At 42.1% G+C, this 12,774-nt stretch overlaps 1 pseudogene; it reads left to right on the top strand.

The window, feature by feature from the left end:
* The first annotated feature begins 7,749 nt into the window (after window positions 1–7,749).
* Window positions 7,750–11,565, top strand: LOC149495593 (uncharacterized; annotated as a pseudogene).
* Window positions 11,566–12,774: the final 1,209 nt, after the last annotated feature.

Raw genomic sequence — 12,774 nt, 5'->3', positions numbered from 1 at the left:
TTCGTCCTTCTGATCAATGTTTAAAAGAACTCATTGCTTAGGCAGGACCAACAACTAGAACATTTTCGTCATAGACGAGTCAATCTTGATCAGATAAGCAGAGAGGAAAGTCTTGCATTCTTTGACCATAACCCCGAAACAAAAGGAAGAAAAATTTTGAAATTCAGATCCTTTATTAATCTTACTTCTTTTCAACATTATACAGAAGTAAAGAAAACTTATTTTAATACAATGGTCATTTATTCTAACTACTCATTTTCCTATTCTCCTTCAAGTCAAGTTGATGACGTTGAGCAACCAATCACACATCTATCACGAACGCATGGCATAAATTTCGCATTTAAACTAAGCACCACGCGTTGATCTCGAAAATTTTGCTTTTTATTATTATTTATGATTTTTTTTATTCATGCTCTAACTTTTGCCTAGGCCACCCTTTCGGGTTTTCAACCTAGCGAACTTATTTCTTGCCTAAGCTGCCCTTTCGGGTTTTCAACTTAGCTGATTTTTTATTATTATTTCTTTTTTATAATCGAAATCATCATTTCAGGCATAAAATCTTTTCATTTGGTCCTGATTGACAATCCGGTTGACAGGCTTCCCTTCCATGGTGATTAATTCAGTGGCACCTTTAGCTAATAGCTTCTGAACTCTAAACGGTCGATGCCAGTTGGGTTTGAATTTCCCACCAGGATGATTCTGGGCTTCATGATCCAATAATCTGATCAATACCAAATCTCCGTTCTTTAAAGCCCTCGGATGTGCCCGTTTGTTGTAGAAACGAGTAATCCTTCTTTTTCTCATCTGATCCTGGAATCGAGCATTCAGTCTTCTTCCATTTAAGAGCACCAAATCTTCATACCTCTTCTTGACCCATTCTTCCTCGGTCAGACCAGCTTCCACCAAAACCCTGAGAGACTTCTTTTCGAGCTCTATCGGTAACACTGCCTCCATTCCATATACAAGTTCAAAAGGAGAGGCTCCGTTCACTGATTTGAAGGTAGTGCGATGCCCCCAGAGCGCGAAAGGAAGTTTCTCGGCCTAGCTTCTGTACCTTTCACACATCTTTGACATGATTCTTTTAATCTCCTTATTCGCGGCTTCTACTGCACCATTAGCTTGAGGGCGATAAGGAGAAGAATGGTGATGCTCAACCTTATATCTATAAAGCAACTGACCAACATCTGCTTGAAAATGAGAACCATTATCTGTAACTATGTGATGGGGAACACCATAGCAACAGAAAATGCTCTGTTCAATGAATCTAGCCACATGTTTGGCGGTTAAGGTTTTATAAGATTGAGCCTCGATCCATCTAGAGAAGTAGTCAACTGCAACCAATATATACTGATGGCCGTTCGATGCTGCTGGCGTAATTTTTTTGATAATATCTATGCCCCATGCAGAAAAAGGCCAAGAGGGAGTTGTCGGATGGAGTTTAACAGCAGGTAAGTGGCTTTTATTATCATGATATTGTCAGGCTTTGCAATGACGCACATAATTGACACAATCACCTTCCATCTGTATCTAGAAATAACCTTGCCTCATGATTTTCCTTGCTAGGCTCATGTCGCTTAAATGAGTACCACAAACTCCCTCGTGAACGTTCTTCATTATGTCTTCTCCCTCTTTCTTACTCACGCATCTTAGCAGCATCCCATCCCAAGCTCTTCTATAGAGTTCACCATCGGCCAGGACATAATTCAAAGCCATTTTTCTGAGAACTGCACGGTCTTCTCTCGTCGCATCATCTAAAAAAGTACCATCTTTCATATACCTCAGAATATCCGTAAACCAAGGTTCTTCCTCTGATTCGACCTGGTTCACAAAATGTTCTTGATAGCATGGGATATTAGCTGCGGTAATGATAAATGGCTTCTTCGTGACTTTACTCAAATCCTGCCAAGCTGATGCTAAGTTTGCCAAGGCATCTGGAATTCTGGTATAGGTTCTTCCTATGTGAGTGAAGGTGACCTTATCGAAAAGTGCTGCCTTCTTTAACAAATACTCAACATAGGGCTTCAATCTTTCTTCTTCTACCTTCCATCTCTCGTTGGCATGTTCAATAACCAATAAGGAATCTCCTATTACCTCGACCTCCTTAGCACTAGATGCAAGAAGAGCTTCCATTCCCATGATGCATGCTTCATATTCAGCCATATTGTTAGTGACCGGGAACAATAATCTCTTACACATTGTAGTTACCTCGCCATTAGGTGCTTCAATTACAATACCAGCTCCGGCTCCATTTCTGTTGGCTGATCCATCAAAGTACAATTTCCAAGCCCCTGTTTCGATGCACAGCAAGTGTTCGTCTGGAAACTCCAGTTCCCATGGTTCGTCATCTGTAATTGGATTTTCAGCTAAGAACTCTGCCACAACCCGACCTTTGACCGTTTTCTTCGTTACAAACTCTGCATCCACGCTAGACATCTGAATTAACCACTTAGACAGCCGTCCTTCTAGAGTAGGCGTTCTTTGCAAATACTTCAGAGGATCAATTTTGGAAACGAAAGTGACCCTGAAGGAATCAAAGTAAGGCCTCAACTTCTTTATCGACCATACTACTGCCATACACGTTTTCTCCACTAGATTGTACTTCTCCTCTATAGGCAGTAGTTTCTTGCTAATGTAATAAATGGCCTTTTCTACTCCAGCAGCGTCCGGCTGTACCAACATTGCTCCAACTCCTGCATCCTCTACAGACAAATACAGGATCAACGGTTCTCCTGGTCTAGGGGAACTCAGCACTGGTGGATTCATCAAATACTTCTTTATGTGATCAAAGGCTTTCTGGCAGTCCTCATTCCATTTAACCGGCTGATTCTTCTTAAGTAGCTTGAAAATTGGAGCACAAGTGATGGATAACCTTGAAATAAACCTGCTGATGTACTGAATTTTACCCAAGAAGCTTCTCACCTGACGTTCTGTTCTTGGCGGGTCCATATCCTGAATGGCTTTTATTTTGTTGGGGTCAACCTCAATCCCGTTAGGTCCTACAACAAAACCTAACAGTTTCCCTTTCGTTACTCCGAATACGCACTTCTTGGGATTGAGTCTTAGATTGTACTGCTTGACCCGTGCAAAGAACTTTTCTAGCATTTCTGCATGCTCTTCCTGTGTTCTTGTCATGATCACCATGTCATCTACATATACTTCCAACCCTTTATGGACCATATCATGAAATAATGTTGTAGCCATTCTCTGATATGTTGCCCCATCGTTCTTCAGTCCAAATGGCATCACTCTATAGCAAAAGGTACCAAAGTCCGTGGTGAAGGTAGTCTTATGCTTGTCCACTAAGGCCATCAGTATTTGGTTGTATCCGGAAAATCCGTCCATTATAGAATAACATCCCATTCCGGCAGCACTGTCAATCAAAACATCTATATGCGGAAGTGGAAAGTCATCCTTAGGTGAGGCTTTGTTCAGGTCCCTGTAGTCGACACAGGCCCTTATCCTCCCATCTTTCTTTAGCATAGGAACTATATTGGCCAACCATTCCGGATAGTGTACTACTTCCAAGAATCCTGCATCCAACTGTTTCTGGACTTCAGCTTTGATCTTATCCTGCCATTCTGGTCTGACCCGTCTCCTTTTCTGCTTCACCGGCTTAACACTTGGATCAGTAGGAATGAAGTGCTCTGCTATTGATCTGTCGATTCCTGGCATGTCAGTATAGCTCCAGGCAAATACCTCTGAATTTCTTCTGATGCATTCTTGAAGATCCTGTCTAAGCTCAGGTTTAAAGTCTGATCCGATTTCGATTAATTTAGGATCTTCAGTGGTGCTTAACTTAAATGCAAAATGATGCAATGCATTTATGTCAAATATGCGCGTGGTATAATCAATGTCATGAACGTGACAATCAGGAAAACAAGAAAACAAATAGTCAAAGTTCACTTCAATTGATTGAAATAACAAAGGAAAACCATCCATATTGTTCTCAAAACAAACATCAGAAAAACAAAATACAGGATTAATTGCCTGCTCAATACATTCATCACAAGTATTCTTTATTGCCTGAATTACTTCATCTGCATCCGCATCTTCTTCCTCTTCCGGGGTAGCTTCTTCTTTCTCCTTTTCAAGCTTCATCTTCAGCACCTTCCTCTCTGGCTCTTCGGCGTCTTCAGCAGCTAATACTGACTGGAGGATCCGTGCCTTGGCTTTCTGCTCTTGCACCATCTTGGAAGCTTCATCCCCAATCCCCAAAAAGTCTTCAAACTCGGATATCTTCTTCGACCATTCAGTTTCGGCACCTGCTTGCGTCATACCCACTATGAACTCTGTTCCTTCAAACAGCTGTTCCAAGGAAGGTTTAGGCGACTTGATCAATTTCTCTTCGAAGTCTATCATGAATATTTCCAGGCCAGGGTAGGTCTTTCCCCTACTCTAAAATTCTCCTGTAACTTGTGGGATAAAGAAAATATGATTCAAATTTGGCCCTCTAACCGGAGACTGGATCTCATAATTCTCCTTCCTATTCTCTGAATATCCCAGTCCGCGTCTATCTTGTTGTCCATATGCTGACGAGAGAGGTTCAAACCTTCCTTGTAGCTCCCTGCCTAGACCTTTGCCATACTGCCACTGCATCTTTTTCATCATCTTCCTTGAAAAAGGACTCATTCTGTTTACTGCACTCTTGCTCTCATTAGTGGGCGCATCAATTACTGCCACTTGGAAACCAAACAATGGTACTGCCACCTCTAAGCCTTCTACAGTTGCCACATTCAGGTCTTCTTGCGCGTTAACGGTCACCACATCCGTACCCCATGGAATCTTTACTTTTCTGTGCAGGGTAGACGGAATTGCACCTAAAGGATGGAGCCACGGCCTCCCTAACAACAGAGCATAGTTGGCTAAGATATCAAGAACAACCACATCTACCCAGCTCTCTACAGCCCCCATGGAGTTCTTCGCTCTGAAAGTTCCTTTTGCATTTCGCATAGTGTTGTCATAGGCTTTGACCACCATGTTTGACGGTTCAAGTTCTGACTCCTCTATTTTAAACTTGGAGAGCATCTTCAATGGACAAACACACAAAGCTGACCCGTTGTCCACCATCACATTTCGGGTGTCACGCCCGTTAACGGCAATCTGGATGTATAAAGGCTTGAAGTGGTTTCTTCCTTCTGGTGGGAGGTCCGAATCAAAGAAAGTGATTTCGCCAATTCTGCGTTGCAGCACATTGATCATGTCTACACTCTGGATCCGAGCAGGCACTCTGACAAAAGTCATGGCTTCCAACAAGGACTCTCTATGTTCTTTGGATGTTATCAGCAAATCCCATAACGAAATATCTGCTCTTGTCCTTTGCAATTGGCTCAATACTGAACTGGCAGTTACACCGCTGGGTGCTCGGTTCTGACTGCTCTCACCTACCTCGACAGTCTTCTTCTGTATTTTCACTACTTCCTCTTCCTTCTTCTTTTCTTTTGGCTCTTCTCTGCCCTTTTCTGTTGTCTTCTTTTTCGTTCCATCAGCAGCAATCTCTTTTCCCTTAGCCTGCACACTGCTATCGGGATTGTATACTCGCCCACTCCGGGTCAAGCTCTGGACGCCTACCTCATTCACATCCTCTTCGCTGCTATAATACCATTGCTCTTCTTGATCCGCCAAACTCTTCTGGATTGCGAGCTGAATCTGCTCGTCTTCGTCCTCTGGTACCTCGCCCACTTTCACGGTAATGCTCTTCTCAATCTCTATTTTCATAGGCCTCTCCCCTTCTTCATCACTACTACAATCGTCCCATATGTTTAGCATTGCACACATTTGTTCTTCCCACTCAGCCTCTGCCAACACAACTTCTCCAGGCAATCCACTTCCGATTGCCCTGACTGATCCACCCGACTGAGACTTACGGGGCGGATAATTGTATTGGTATTGGGGGAGTGGATTGTTCTTGGTGCTGGGCTTGTTCCTCTCAGAAGGTTTGGTAATTTTTCCGCTGTCAATCAGATCTTGGATATCGTACCTCAATTTGAAACATTCATCAGTCGAATGTCCCTTGCACTGATGGTAATCACAATTCTGATCCATATACCTTCCACGCACAGGTTTAGTTGGATCGACTGGCAGCTTCGAAAGTACTCCATTCTTGATACATGACCTCAACACAGTGCTCAAGGGCCTTCCCAGGTCAGTGAATTCTCTTCTCACTCTTTCATTGACTGTCCCCACTGTATTATTGCTTCTTGACTGATTCTGGTTGCTACTTTCGACATTTCTGTCATTGTAGGAGGTCCGATAGTTGCCAAACCCTCTATTCTTCTTCTTCTCCTCCTTATACAGCTCCTCTATGTTCAAACCAGCTCTTTGAACTAGAGCAAAATCAGTGAGGGGTTGGGTCAACATTCTCTCTTTAAAGAAGGGTAATAAGCTTCTACTGAAGATTCTGATTAGCTCTTGGTCCTTCGGCCTCGTCTGGACCCTGTATAGCTTAGTTCTCCACCTCCTATAATAATCAGAAAGCTTTCATCTTTCCCTTGTCTCAGACTCTCCAAATCACGCAAACCAAATTCGTCACTCTCATCAGTCTTAAAGTGCTTGAGAAAAGCGGTTTGCAGCTTGACCCAGTTCTTCTGAATCTCCTCATCTAGACCATCATACCATCTCCGATAGTCCTTATGGACTGTTTGTGGGAATACTCGTAAAACATCCTCCTCATTATATTGGTTCATTTGAGAAACCCGAAGGAATTCAGACAAATGGGAATGGGGGTCGTTATCTCCCTCAAACACAGTATGCTTGAATGTCTTGAACGAAGTGGAGCTAGTTGGGTGCAAGGCATACTTAGTTATATGAAAGTTGGTGACTGGGTCCTTTTCCTTCACTATAGACATTTTCTCAACCTTGTCTTTCAACTCAACAAGTTGCTTGATTACATCGTTCTCTATCGGGACAGTGTTACCCACAGAGGTTTGATTATCTAAAGCAGGTTCTGGGATTTGTCTCTCTTCAACCATAGGTTGACTGCTTGAAGCGGGAGGAGTTTGATTTTGTGCCCTATCTTGGGTGAGAGCAGCGGCTACAATCTGAGCAATAGTTCTTATCTGGGCTTGAGAGAACCCGGGCTCATTCTCCATATCATCAGCCATTTCCACTGGGTCTGAATCAGAGTCTGAATCCGATGAACTTGAATAACTCGGGGATTGGGGATGTTCTGACTAAGCGTTGACCAGGGCGTCAGTTCCAAGCTCTCAAAGCAGTTTCCCGGGAAGGATCAATTCTGGCAAAAAATGTCCGAGTTAAAGTAGGTCCTGCATGTATGCATGAGAAAATGAAAGCACATAGGATGGGATATGCATTTCTAATGTGCTAAGACCAGTATGGAAAAAAGATCTCGATTTCAACGACTGGAACCAAAAATTCAGTGTGAGTAATACAACAATAACTTATTTTGTATTTGAACATTTCGGGCATTATTTGTCATCGATCGTTCCTTTTGGATTTACGATCGACTATTTTCTCTCATGTCCCTAACTTTTGCTTCGGAATGAAAGAATTTCCGAGTGGGATTTTTGTTATTTTTATTTTACTGTGTATTTTTTGTATCCTTACTTTTTGCCTTGGAACATATGGCCCTAAGCAGGATCTTATTTTGTTTTTATTACAACTTTTTTAATCTCTCACTTATTTTCAAATAATGCGAGAAATGTAAAAATACAAAGGAATAGCAACCCCCTTATATCTCCCTTTTCTTTTGGGTATAAATTCACTATAAGTGATTGCATTATATTATTCAAAATGAATTTGAGGTCTAGTCTCAAGATCAAGGTCAAATGTCCATACCGAACATTAGCTCTTATTGATGCATGGCTGAAAAGAAAAATGTTACATGATGCGTGAATGTCACAACATATGTACAGTTTATAACATACAGGGGAACGGGAGTTGGGAAATGCATGCCTTCCAACCTTATTTCTCCCACACACGGATTCCATTGGTATAAATTCCAACATCTGTTTCCTAGGAATTAGTCTAATCTCGACAACCAACAGGGGGTTTTGAGATTGACGATATCAACTCACGGAAATGAATGTGGCACAACAACAGCAAATAGAACCGGGTATTTCCTTAGGGGAAGTGACTACGGTTTTTAACTATATGCATTGGCTTTAGTCTTATTAGGCTTACTAAGTCTGGGTTCCGCAAATAGCATTCAGGCTTTGTTGGGCCTACTCCTTTTGATGCACCTTTAAGGTACTAGGCTTGCGGTTGGTAGTAATGTTATCTCGGATGGATGCACCTAAAACGCGAGGTTTAGGCTAGATCCACCGTCAAAGTTAACACCAGTACCGAAGGGTGATACGGGTAGAATGTGGTGAGAAGAGAGAAATGCGGTATGAATGCAAAAATCCTATAAAAGAAAATAAAGCGATTAAGCACATACGAACAATTAACAATTTTCCATCCGCTTTTCTAACCAATTTTATTGGAAAAAGTAGGCTTTTAGAGTCAATTCCTAATTGCAACCACTTAATTATTAAAAATAACTGGGGATTAGTGGGTGCAAAATCCCCAGCGGAGTCGCCAAACTGTTTTCGCCCCTCCCCCGATTTAAAAGGTGTTGTATATATTGGAGAGTTGAGGTCCCTTAAAAACCCCGGCAAAGGACCTCGGAAAACTTCTTTTTTATTTGTTTATAATTATTGGAAAGCGGTATTAAAACCTTTTGGGAATGTGATGCCAATAAATCGGTCTTATAAATCATTTTGAGTCGCCACCCATTATTTCGGCAATGGGACCGTTTCCAATTTTATTTTATAAAAATGACTTCATTTAACCCAATTTTATTTAAGGCCAATTATTTTAAAAGACTGGTCAGGCGCACCATGTGCGATTCTAGGTAAGGGAATTGGGTACGTCGGCCCGTTGGAAGCCGACGCCCGGAAAACCAGCCTCTTTTAACCTACAATTTCTAATTGATTTTATTTTAGAAAAGCCCAATTATTTAATTAAACCCAACCCGAATAAATCGAACCGAGTTCCTATGTGGAAAATTAATTAACCGTCCCAACTAAGTTCATTCATTGCATTCATCATAAATCACCATCACATTCATCATCCATTCATAGCAGAAATAATTAAAAGACTCACTCTTGCCTTATGGTTAAAGGCGGGCCACAAACCAGGTTTAATAATGTAATTAAACAATAAATAATAAATCCTAAAATGTTATAATCATAGTAAATTAATTTGTTTGATTTGATTAGAACACAATTTGCCCATTATTGATCATTTCTTGAATTAAAGTTAAACATTTATTTAATATTATGAAATTAAAATAAAATAAGAAAAATGTTCTGGAACCCTAGAACAGTTGCGTCACGCAGCTGTTCTATGAAGAACAGTTGCGTGACGGAACTCCTAGTTGCGTGATGCGACTGTTTGTGAACTTATTAAAATTCCCAGTTTCATTAACTACTTATTTAAGATGTAACACTAAATAAAAATATAAAAACAAAATATAAACTATGTCCACGAACAGTTCCGTGACGCAGGTGGTCCAAGCAAAGTCAAGGTCTTTTGGACATGAACAGTTGCGTCACACAGGTAGTAGCTGCGTGACGCAGCTGCTCTGGTCCGTAACTACCTTTCAAACTACCCTTTTTTATGTGTTCTTTTTATTAACAAAGGTTTAATATAACTCAGAAACACTCAGAGATGGGCAAAATGTTGTTTAACCAATACCAAACTAACCAAATACTAAGAAAATGAGATTTTCACAAATAAACAACTAAAAATGAAAAAGAAAGTTTAGATGATTACCTAACCCTCAGATTTGAGGATTGCATGTGATTTTGATGGTCTGGGAACAAGGCCTCACGATCCTAGAAGCATTTAACACCAAGTTTTAACAATAAAGCTTTCTTTTCTCTCCCTTTCTCTCTTTTTCTCTTTTTATGTCTCTTTTGTTTTCAAGTTTTCAATCTACCTTTCTAATGGCTTAATCCTCCTCAAGATTGCTCACTTGAGTTCTTGGGGAAAACCCTAGCCGCAATAGATTACTCTCAGCCTAAAATGCCTTAGTCCAGAGAAAAAAATGAGAAAAGTCCCGTTTAGAAATGAAAATGTTGTATTTATATGGGTAGGGCAACAGAACAAAGCTGTGTCACGCAGCTACTACCTGCGTGACGCAGCTTACTTTTCATACAGTTGCCGCGTATCCATACAAACAGTGCAGACCGTTACACGGGCGTGTGCCAGTGGTGTCAGCCTGGTTAGAGTTGCGTGACGCAGCTATGAGTGCCGTCACGCAGGTAATAGTTGCGTGACGCAACCCTAAAGCAGGTCAGACCCTTTGGACCAGTTCGATTCGATTTTTGGTTTAAGAACACTTCTGGTTGACCGTGATTCTTTATTCCTTATCCTTATATCATCACCGGGTTAGGTGGGGGTATAAAATTACGCGTCAACACAAAGTACTCTGGCAATGATCCAATAGAGTGGCTCACATGAGCCAAACAGTTTTTTGACTTCCAAGCTACACCAGCAACTGAAAAGGTGTCTTTAGCCTCCTACCACATGCAGGGGGAAGCCAATGAGTGGTGGCAATGGATGCAAATAACATACCAGGAAGAAGGCAAGGAAGTAACTTAGGAGATTTTTGAAGACGAGATGTGGGCGAGGTTTGGTCCGACCGATTGTGAGGACTTTGACGAATCTCTGTCTAAAATTCATCAAATCGGCTCCTTGCGTGATTATCAGAAAGAATTCGAAAGGCTCGGCAATAAGGTTCGATGATGGACCCAGAAAGCGCTAGTTGGTACCTTTATGGGCGGACTGAAATCTGAGATTGCAGATGGAATTCGTATGTTCAAACCTAAAACCTTGAAAGATGCAATCAGTTTGGCAAGAATGAGAGACGACCAGCTTTCTCGGCAGAAGCGAATCGCTCGACCTAATTCAGCAACTCCTATTTTATCCTCCACTTCGTCGCCAATTAAAAAAGACACTCCCATACGTCGATTAACTTGGGACCAAATGCAGAAACGGCGTGCTCAAGGACTCTGTTTTAATTGTGAAGATAAATTCACCCCAGGTCATTGCTGCAAAGGACCTCAGCTTCTACTATTAGATAGTGGAGATGATAGCATAGATGACGAAGAGGATCAACCAGAAATCTCCCTTCACGGACTCTCTGGCTGGTCGACTCATAGAACCATGCGAGTGGTGGCGCAGATCGGTTCTCATACCTTCGTAGCTTTGATCGATAGTGGATCTACACATAATTTCATCAATGACAAAGCAGCTGATATACTACAATTGCCAGTCGTTCCTACCAAACCCTGCAACATCAAAGTCGTAAATGGAAAGTCACTAGAATGCCACGGCCGATTCAATGATGTTCCTATCCACCTCCAAGGTATTCCATTTATTGTTACTCTGTATGCCTTACCTTTGAGTGGATTGGATATGGTTCTAGGGATTCAATGGCTGGAACAATTGGGAACGGTGGCTTGCAATTGGCAACATCTTACGATGGAGTTTCAGTGGAACGATTGCACTTACAAATTGCAAGGATTGAAGACACCAGTTATCCAACTAGCCTCTCTGTAAGCAATTTCCAAGGAAACAAGACATGGGAGTTCAATTTTTGCCATTTGTACCAATACTGCCATGGGTACAGTGGAAATACACCTTGATCTGCAGTCACTCTTGGATCAGTACCAGGATCTGTTCAAAGAACCGACTCAATTACCTCTACCAAGAGAAATCGAGCACCACATCAATTTGACGGAAGGTACTGAACCTATCAATATACGGCCATACAGGTATGCCTACTTCCAGAAAGCTAAAATTGAGAAACAGGTGCATGATATGTTAGAATCTGGACTGATCAGATCTAGTACTAGTCCATTTTCATCTCCTATTTTACTGGTGAAAAAGAAAGACGGGCGGTTTTGCACCGACTATAGAGCACTGAATTCAGTCACAATCAAAGATAGATTCCCTATCCCTACCGTCGATGATATGCTGGATGAGCTCCATGGAGCTACTTACTTTACAAAATTAGACCTTCGAGCGGGATTCCATCAAGTTCGAGTTCATTCCACAGACATTCTAAAAACTGCCTTTCGTACCCATAATGGACATTACGAATATTTAGTCATGCCCTTTGGCTTATGTAATGCTCCATCTACATTTCAAGCAGTCATGAACTCAATTTTTCGCCCCTTCCTTCGAAAATTCGTCTTAGTCTTTTTTGACGATATTTTGATTTATAGCCCAAACTGGAATACCCATCTCGAACATGTCAAAACAGCCCTAGACACCTTGAGGCAGCACCAACTCTTTATAAAACTTAGCAAATGTGATACGGAATGGCTACCACTCAAACATAGAGCTCGAGGAAGCATGGGGAACACCTAAGTTTCTCACATTGATGGAAGCACATGTGGAGTTGGAACCTGAATTTCCAGCCTATGGCATGCCTAGACACTCACTGCCTCTCCTTTGCGCTTCTCGCGCTCGCGCAGTGAAGGTTCGCGCTCGCGAAGTGTCGCTCGCGCTCGCGCATGTTGGAATCGCACTCGCGATTTGCGCTGCCTAACTCACTGCCTCTCCTTTGCGCTTCTCGCGCTCGCGCAGTGAAGGTTCGTGCTCGCGAAGTGTCGCTCGCGCTCGCGCATGTTGGAATCGCGCTCGCGACTTGCGCTGCCTAACTCTCTGCCTCTCCTTTGCGCTTCTCGCGCTCGCGCACGGTAGAATCGCGCTCGCGAGGTGTGGTCGCGCTCGCGTATGTGAAGCTCGCGCTCGCGAAGGAAG

This window comes from Jatropha curcas, chromosome 6, assembly GCF_041381405.1.
Source record: "Jatropha curcas cultivar XTBG-Jc1 chromosome 6, XTBG_Jcur_1.0, whole genome shotgun sequence".
In the NCBI taxonomy this organism is placed as follows: domain Eukaryota; kingdom Viridiplantae; phylum Streptophyta; class Magnoliopsida; order Malpighiales; family Euphorbiaceae; genus Jatropha; species Jatropha curcas.
Note: the sequence above shows the minus strand (reverse complement) of the source record. Positions and strands in the feature narration are given on the sequence as shown.